The sequence below is a fragment of the Austrofundulus limnaeus genome, unplaced genomic scaffold (assembly GCF_001266775.1).
Source record: "Austrofundulus limnaeus strain Quisiro unplaced genomic scaffold, Austrofundulus_limnaeus-1.0 Scaffold16, whole genome shotgun sequence".
Taxonomy (NCBI): domain Eukaryota; kingdom Metazoa; phylum Chordata; class Actinopteri; order Cyprinodontiformes; family Rivulidae; genus Austrofundulus; species Austrofundulus limnaeus.
This window is the reverse complement of record NW_013952418.1, coordinates 818,743-827,682: the sequence shown is the minus strand read 5'-3', so window position 1 is coordinate 827,682 and position 8,940 is coordinate 818,743. Positions and strand designations below refer to the sequence as shown.

Here is an 8,940-nt window from a genome sequence, read left to right as displayed (position 1 = left end):
GGCAGTAATATTTTTGTCTGAGTCTGTTTGTGTTCATTTGTCTGTACCAGAATATCTCATGAACCATGGGACAAATTTTTATGAAACAGTTTTTCCCAGGGAGCAGAAGGGCTCTGTAGTGGTACCAGCTGATAATTTTCATATTGTTGTTGCTTTTTAGATAAAATGGGGAAATGTTTGACAGCAGTAGTCCACAGCTAATATGTTCTGTTTTGAGCTTGTTTTAGCACCAACAATCATCCTCTCACAATGATTTATTTTAAATAAACAGCAATCAACATAAAACTGGGTCAAATATTGTTTTTTTTTTTTTCATTGTGTTACTCAGACTATGAGCTGCTGTATGTGTGGCCTGCGCAGCCACTGAAGCGTTTCTGGTAAACGTAATTATCCTCGCAGCACAAAGTGTTGTTCTCGTCTCTCTGTGCTGTTTCCTCTGCACTGACGACGATAACAGCTAAAGGATCCAGATGGGAAAAAAGGARGAGGTCCAGTAAATTGGACTTTTTGTTCTCTTCTTTGCTCTTTCTTGCTGAAGTGCGGAGGATGTGTTAGTTTAATTCGAGGCAACTTTTAGTAAAGATAAAGTTTTCACTCGTTTAGATGTAAATAAACAAAAAATCAACCTGATTTGTTGACCCAGAAGGATGCAGGACATCATCAGACCGGACCTAGTGTCCCCACATCTGAGTTATGTCATGTGAAAACATGTTCAACTGGAACACGCCACCRTGTCAGAATCACTTCCTGTTGACAGAAAAACCCCCCCTCCCTCACCTGGAACACAATAAACAGCCTGAGGCGCTGACTGGGACTCAGCATCCCCCAGTCCAGCAGAACATTTGCAGAATGTGCCAGAACAAGTTTGGCTCCTGGTGACGCCACGACCCGGGCTGCAGGACCTGAAGGATCTGGTGGCACACAGGAGAGATGCCCCCCCAACTCCTGCCCATCATGTCTATAAAAAACATAAGTCTGTCATACATGTGGCGTCACACACAGATGTTTGTTTCCTGCACAACAACTAGTTCAGCTGGAGTCAAAAGGCTCAGCGGCAGCCAAACGCCGAGCGTTATCAGCAGCCGCAGTGCCKTCAGCTGGCTGCCGGGGTCCACGGCTGGAGCTGGAGCTGGAACACAAGGACAGCGGCGGCGTCTTAGTTGTGCATCACAGGACTGGACCTCGTGGGTCAGTGATTCCATATTCTCCTCACATATTACACTTCCTCTCCCAAAGACACTTTCAGCTTTATCTGTTTATCAAAGAGTATAATGAGTAGTTACAAACTTTTATTTTGAAAAGTAATAAAAGACCTACGTAGGTTAGACAGAGTTTTAATTTGTTTAGTTGATGTTTAAAGGCCCTCCAGGTTGGAAACCACTGATATAGATGGACATAATCAAAACTTTCTGTGTTGTTTTGACACACAACAGACGGCTTCTGGAAGAGGAATCATCCCAGATAAGCTGTACGAAAATCTGGACCTCCCTGATCATGGGTGGGTGGTCCTGTTTCTGGAGAAAGACCTGAAACTTTTTGATTTCTTGCACCAGATGAAAGTTTAAAACCAGGAGCCACAGACAGAAAAAAAAAGACTTTCAAACATCGCAATAAGTCAAGGATGAAATGGAAAAAAGATGGGGAAGTGCATTGATTGGATCACTCAGCAAACCGTAGAAAGGAAATGGCTCAAAGATCCCGGTTTAATAGTATTCTTTCAGACAGGCTAATCATCGGAGAGTGTGAATGACTTTGAGTTATCGCCCCTTTTATTGCAACCAAAGTGAGCGCATTATCTCCCATCCATCTGGGGCRCGCTGGCCCCGGCTGAGAGCGGTTGTTCCGAGGCGCATAATGGAAAGATTAGAGGAAAACCTCTGTTCTGGCAACACTCAATATTTCCCCATTAGTGTTCCGGCCTCTGGGATCGGACCTCTGCCACACATAAAAGATGTCAATACTGCTAATATTGTTTCTGGGCCTGCACCTCCTCGACGCTGCGGCTTCGGAAACCAGATCCGCTGGAGGAGATCTATCGAAACCGGGTCCCGAACCTGCGGGGGCCCCGTCTGTCTGAGGATAAAACGGCTAAAAGGCAACTTTCTTCAAAAGAAAAGGCAGATCTGCACAAACCTGATTACTAAAGCGTGTCAATGTCTGAATTTACTGAATTTATCTGGGCATAAAAAGAAGTGTTTTTTTATTTAATCACAGTTAAAACATTGTAAGGTTACAGAAGTGAAGAATATTCCCTCTCTTGCCACAGAATAGACCCAATTTTAGCTCAGTATCTATAAAACCTGGCTGATTTTTAGCCATTTTTGTGCTTCTGTCCAGTTTAAATTAGCATAACTCTAGAAGTTAATGACTTGTTTGTCCAATAATTACTGCCTGAGAGTTTCATGAAAGTTTCTTCAATGGTTCATGAGATATTTTGCTGACAAAAGGTAAAAAACACCAATAGTTTGAAATGTGTGAACCAATGCAGTGATCGACCTCAACCACCAGATGGCAGCATTGAGCTGTCCTAAAGTTAAAGCAGTCTTGGTTTGTGAGATTGTAGGCTCATCATGGTTTAATTTAAATCTGAAATAATGATTATATGATGTTTAAATAATGAACTAAACAGTAAAACACGATTTATTTTCATTGTGATGATGTGTTGTGGCTTCATTTGTGTTTTATTTGTGTTCTTTTTTTATCAAAAAACATTTTGATTTTTTTGAATGTTTCATTGCAGCTCATGGACTCTAAGGGTCCCCAGAGTTGCCCYCCCGTGTTTATAATTTGAAGGATTAATGAAAACAACTGTTCTCTGTGTGCCGCAGTGCTGAGGTCATATCCACGGGGGGTGGGGGNGGATGAGGAATAGAGCTCCACTTTCTGAGTTAGATAAATACCTCCATCCTCTTCACTACAGTGATCATCAGGGACAACACAAAGACCAAAATCAGCAATACGTAGCATCAATAATTAAGCAGCTACACAGACTGAGAGGGGGTGGAGGGGTGGGGGTCCTGGATGGTCCATCAGGTCGGCTCTGAAGTGGTCCTAAATGCTCCTAATGTCTCTGCAGCTCGTCGCAGAGGACGGGATGCTTCAGATTTTATTATTTAAATGATTTTTGCGTAATGCATCGAGACATCTGCTCCTTCAGCTCTGTCGTTATTTTTCTGCTGCTACACTTTCTGCTTGGTGTTTTACAGCTAAACTTTAGCTGTTTTAATCATTCAGGCATCAAAACGTTTTGGCTCATGGGTGCTGGGACTTTAACTGTTTGTAGCTTTAACGACTTTTTAATGTTTATTTGTTTTTACTGGAACAAATGAGAATGACATTTAAGCTAATTTTAGCATTTAGCACATGTGCTCTGTTTAAATTTTAGTTAATCTGCTAAGGTTTGCTTTTACCTAATACTGTGCTAACTTTACCTGTAATAGTTTTAGCTACTATTTTGCTAAGTTTCGCTCCTACATCTCTTGCCTCAGCAGCCTAAATATAGATTGGTGCAGAAGGTACAGATGCACTAAAKGTAGATTTTAGCTATTCTGCTAAGTTTAGCTTACCGTATTGAGGTTTTAGCTACTGTTTGGCTAATTGGCTTTTAGCCACTGTTGCGCTGGTTTTAGAGTTAAACTACTGTTTTGATGTTTTAGCTTCAAATGACTTTTTGTCATTTTAGCCTTTAGCCACTTTAAGTTTTGCTTTTTGCTACTGCTGTGCTAGTTTTAGCTTTAAGCTACAACTTTGATGGTTTTAGCTTGAATTCTGTAATTATCCTGTGTGTCTGCGGCAGGCCCAGATAGTCAGTGTCACTCTTGGAAAAGAGGTTTTAAATATCAGTGAGTTAATTTCCTGGTTAAATAAAGGGAAAAATACTATTTTGCTTGTTTATGCTTTTAGCTAGTTTTGCTAATTTTAGCTATGATGTTTCCCCTTTTAGTGTTTAGCTACTAACTTTAGCTTTTAGCTACTGCCTTGCTAGTTTTAGCTTTGAACTGGTATTTTSATGGTTTTAGTTTTGAATGAATATATTTGCTTGTTGTATCTTTTAGCTAGTTTTGCTMATTTTAGCTATGATGTTTCCCCTTTTAGTGTTTAGCTGCTAACTTGAGCTTTTAGCTACTGCCTTGCTAGTTTAGCTTTGAACTGGTATTTTGATGGTTTTAGTTTTGAATGAATATATTTGCTTGTTGTGTCTTTTAGCTAGTTTTGCTCATTTTAGYTTTCAGCTGTGGTTTTTAAGTTTTGTGTTGAGCTTTTTTATTTTAGTAATTAATTACAGTTTGGCTATTTGTATCTTTTAGCTTGTGTTCTGCTAATTTTAGAGGTATTTTTAACTCTCAGCTACTGGCTAATTTTAACTTTAGCTATTTTTGCTCATGTGTGCTTTTAGCTCATGTGCTTGTTTTAGCTCTGACTCCTCAGTCAGTTTCTTCTGTGTTCTGTTTCATCCCTGTTTTTAGCTGATGTTGTAGTTTTTAAGGACTTARATCTGGACCAGAATGAACAAATCCAGCCTTCCAGTCCAGCCTGGTTGGGCCCGGGTCAACCTGAGTTTAGCAGCCGAAGTTTGTTTGTCTTAAAAACCATTTTAATGTGTCGTTAATAAGATGAGTCATTTAAAGTCATCTGCTGCCTGTATATTATTCTAATTATTTTTTTTATTTTATTTTGAAAGGAAACAGCACCTCTGTGTCGTTTTTTTCCACCGGGGGTCCGGGTCGAGTCGAAGTCTGAAGTCCCCTGCAGCTTCACTTTGTCCTCATCAGGTTTGTAACTTCAGCTGTTATTAATACGACCACAATAAGAGCAGAGATGACTTCAGGGACGACTGATGTCCTGAATCATCACTGTGTCATTTATAAACGAGCCACCAGGGGGCGGGGCAGAGCTGACTCAGAATTTAAGACCTGCCAGGGGGCAGCTGGTGGGGTGGGGGTGCTCCTTAAAGAGGAAAAAAAGGGTGATAATTAAGACTAAGGACCTGTTTGAGAAGAAAAATGTGTGGGTTTGAGGAGGAACTTGTTTGTTGTTTGTTTGTTTGTGTGGATGTGGGTCAGCAGGACTAACCTGTACCCCCTCTCTGTCATCGGTGGCATTTCGCTCAGCGGTGCATTTCCACTGGGGGGGCGGGGGTGGTGGGGAGCAGTGACCTGAGGGAGACCCTGTAATTATCCTGTGTGTCTGCGACAGGCCCAGATAATCAGTCTCACTGGGAATACTGGCACAGATCTGTGGATGAGTGATTCTAAAAGACCTAATCCTCTCTGAAGCACTCTCTGAGCTCTCACTCTGGAGTGCTCTCACTCTGGAGTGCTCTCACAAGACTCTCAGGTCACAGCGTGGATGATCCGTCTTTTAGGCTTTTTGATATTTTAGCTCTTTTAATTTGATCAATTTTTCAMAAACCTTAAAGGTAAATTGTTGTAATAAATCACATTTGTTTTGCCGCCCACATTTTTAGTCTTAAATTTGATCCTTCACTAAAAAAAAGTATCTATGTGTAAACAATGCTTTTATTTATTGCAAACATTAAAGCTAAAACAAGCAAAGCTTAACTAAAAAAAATACAAAAGGCTAACAAAGTTAAAAATACCAAAGCACTAGCTAAAAATAGCAAAGTTAGCTAAAAAATTAATTTATAAAGTTATATAATCAATTAAAAGTTCTATAATGCTAGTTAGAAGCTATAAATGTTAGATAATAGCTAAAACTTCAAAAGGTATAATAAAAATAACAAAAGGCAAACTGAAGTTAAAAGTAACAAAATGCCAACTAAATATAAGCAGTGCAACTTAAAAGAGCTAGCTAAAAGCGAAAATTGCTAAAGGCAAAATAGAAATAGCAAAATTTAAATTAAAAAAGCTAAATGCTAACCAAATCTAGCTAAAAGYAGCAAAAAGCAACTTTAAAATTAGCTCAAGTCTAGCGAAAAGCTAAAACCAACAAATGACTGACTAAAATGGCAAAAACACTAGATTGTAAAAGTAGCAAAAGTCCATTTCAAATCTAAAAATAGTAACATGCTAGAAGATAAACGTATAGCAACAAGCTAACTAAAAGTAAATATAACCAAAACTCGTCAAAAGGCTTAAAGCTATAGCTAAAAACTAACATAACCGAACTGTAGCTGAAAGGTAAATTATATCGAGAAATGACATTATTTGTTTTGCTACCCACATTTTGAGTGTTCAATTTGATATGTGACTAAAAATTAAAACAAAAAAACAATGTAAATTCTGCCTTACATTTTACTTTTTTCACCAAACAGAGTTTCCAATGTTACAGGACTTGTTTTCAAATAAAAAAATTGTAGAAAAATGCTAAAACTGAAAAGTTAAAAGCTAAAACAAATAGGRTGCTAGCTCAACACTAAAAACAAAAAGGCTGACAAAGTTAAAAATTGCAAAACTCCAGCTAAATATAGCAGAGCTAGCTAAAAGAAAAATCTAGCAACAGGCTGATTAAAARTTATAAGTTCCATAATGCTAGCTAGAAGCTATAAATGCTAGCTAATAGCTAAAATGGCAATTTTTGTTTTGCCGCCCACAATTTTTAGTGTTAAATTTGATCCGTAACTAAAACATAAAAAAACACTGTTATCTGTTTAAGCAATGCTGAAAGGTAAATTGCGAAAAGTACAATAAAAGTAGCAAAAGGCTAACTTTGGTTAAACGTAGCTAAATGTTAAACTGCTAAATGCAAAATAAAAAACTTAATTCAGAAGTAAAATCCTAACCAAAACTAGCTAGCTAAAAGTAGCTAAAAGCAACATAAAATGAGCAAAAGTCTATCTAAAAGCTATAACTAGCAAATGACTAGCTAAAATGGCAAAAACGCTAGATAGTAAAAGTAGCGAAAGTTTAAAATCTTAAAGTAGCAGAAGACTGGAAGATAMATGTATAGCAACAAGTTATAAAAGTAAAAGGTAACTAAAAACTAGTTAAAAGGCTAAAAGCTATAGCTAAAAACTAACAAAACTGAACTGCAGCTGAAAGCTAAAGGTAGCGTAAGACAAAAACAGAGCCAGCAGCTGATTCCAGAGAGAAGAGATCAGAATGTTTTTTGTTGAATAAAAAGTTTATTTTTTAAGTTATAAACGTGAGTAACAAATACAGGAAAATAAAACAACTTTTTTTAAACAAATACAACTTTGGATCAAAGGAACAAAAACAAAGACGTTTTTATTGATAAAATCTTTGATATTCTGAGTCTACATAAAGACTCAAATAAAAGAAATCCTCAGTGGTTCACTGCAGTGGAACGGGCTGCAGGTGTACAGTAAAGTAAAGGTTGACGTGCACGGTTATCCTTTGAAGTGAAGAACCACACGTGCGCGCTCACAAACAACGCTTCCTGCCTCTCATGCATTTTTTAAACGAGGCTTCGGGAGGACGCCTGGCTGCAGCACACGCAGAAAAACGCCTCTGCGATCCGGTCAACGTGCACGTGCTCCCGATGCGCTCGGCGCTCAACAGGAAGTGCGTGGCTTGTGCCTCCGAAAGTTTCCCGCTTCAAAGCGCGCGGGGGAAATATTTACAAGCTGGATGTGTGTTTCTGAGATTTCCGGGAGGTGGTGGGGCTCGGGGGAGGCCTGGGAATCAATTACGGTCCTCTGGAGGCAGCCGATTGGCTAACGGGGGGAAGGACAACATGGCAGACAGCTACRCGGTCAGGCTGTCAGCGTTTGATTCGCACATAATCAGCACCTAATTGTATCACATCGGTCTGCAGGTACGCCGGTGTGAATTCACAGGGGTTTTGACAGGCAGAGCGATGGTGCCTCTCTGGTAACGAAAGGAGAGGGAAGTGCTTTAATGTGGCTGCTGCCCCCCCTGCTCGTCCTCTGCTGCCAGCTGAGGCTGGGGAGCCGCACTTTTTATTCTCCACCAGTTTGATCGACAGCTGACATGACTGGCTCTGGAGTCAATACACAACTCAGAGCAGTCCCAGTGCAAAAAAAAAAATAAATAAATAAAACTTCAAAGATGTCTTTGTCTAAAAGCCTCCTCTGGACAATGGAGAAGTTTGGCAGAAAGTTTATCAGAATATAAAAAAAGGATGTTTGCTGCTGGGAAACTTGATTTTATAATCTAATTATGCGACTCTTAGAAAGCTCTTAGCTCAGGTGCAATAAATCAGTTGAAATATTTATTTATTTTGGCGTAATGTCTCGACCGTTCTGCATCCATGACATCAGAAAAAGATGGCCGATTCCCCCCGAGCATCAAACACAGACAGACTGAGGGAAAAAAAAACATCGCAACGGCTCTATTAATCTACTCAAATATGGCTCCTGATCAATATATATTTTGCTCTCGTTCAACAATAACCATTTGTCAAGCGAGCGTGGCACTGYGAAGGATAACCTTTTAAAACGTCAAGTAGGAAGTGGGAGGGGTGGGGGGTGGTCTGGTTAATAAATAAAAGGGCTCTCACTGTGTGAGGATGATTGGAGGCTCAAAAACTGAGGAACAATGACAAAAAATATATCAAATTTTCCATTAATGTGTCTGAATTTTGACCTAATCATTCAGATGTGTTATAACAGTGTTATAACAAGTGACAGGGTCACAAGCGCCCTCTATTGGACAGCTCTACGACTAGTTTTTTTTATCCCAACATACTATGGAAACAAAGGAGAAATTTTCCAGAATATTGCGCTGTTATTTATTTTATCTTCAGGGGTGCCACCAAAGGTGGGCCACAGGTGGTCAATGATCCCCCTAAAAAACTGGTGGGCTCCCTCACTTGCCCCCCTTTGGCTCAAAACTGTGTGACTCGATAAAAAATAAAATATCTGTAAATAAGYGATGGACATCGTTTACCAAAACGTTAGGTTCACTAATTCATTTTGTTTCGCCCGTGCGCTATGATGCAGTTTACTTGGCATCTGAAAATACATTTCCTCAAAGGTATTTTTAATCTGAAAAGAGC

General features: G+C 39.4%; 1 long non-coding RNA gene across 3 annotated transcripts in view; it reads left to right on the top strand.

Moving 5' to 3' along the window:
- Positions 1-8,940, top strand: part of LOC106513957 (uncharacterized) — a 132,561-nt gene that overhangs the window by 63,270 nt on the left and 60,351 nt on the right. For all 3 annotated transcript variants that reach the window (XR_001309851.1, XR_001309850.1, XR_001309852.1), the window contains one exon: positions 4,682-4,772. This is a non-coding gene — a long non-coding RNA (uncharacterized LOC106513957). The remainder of the gene's footprint in view (positions 1-4,681; positions 4,773-8,940) is intronic.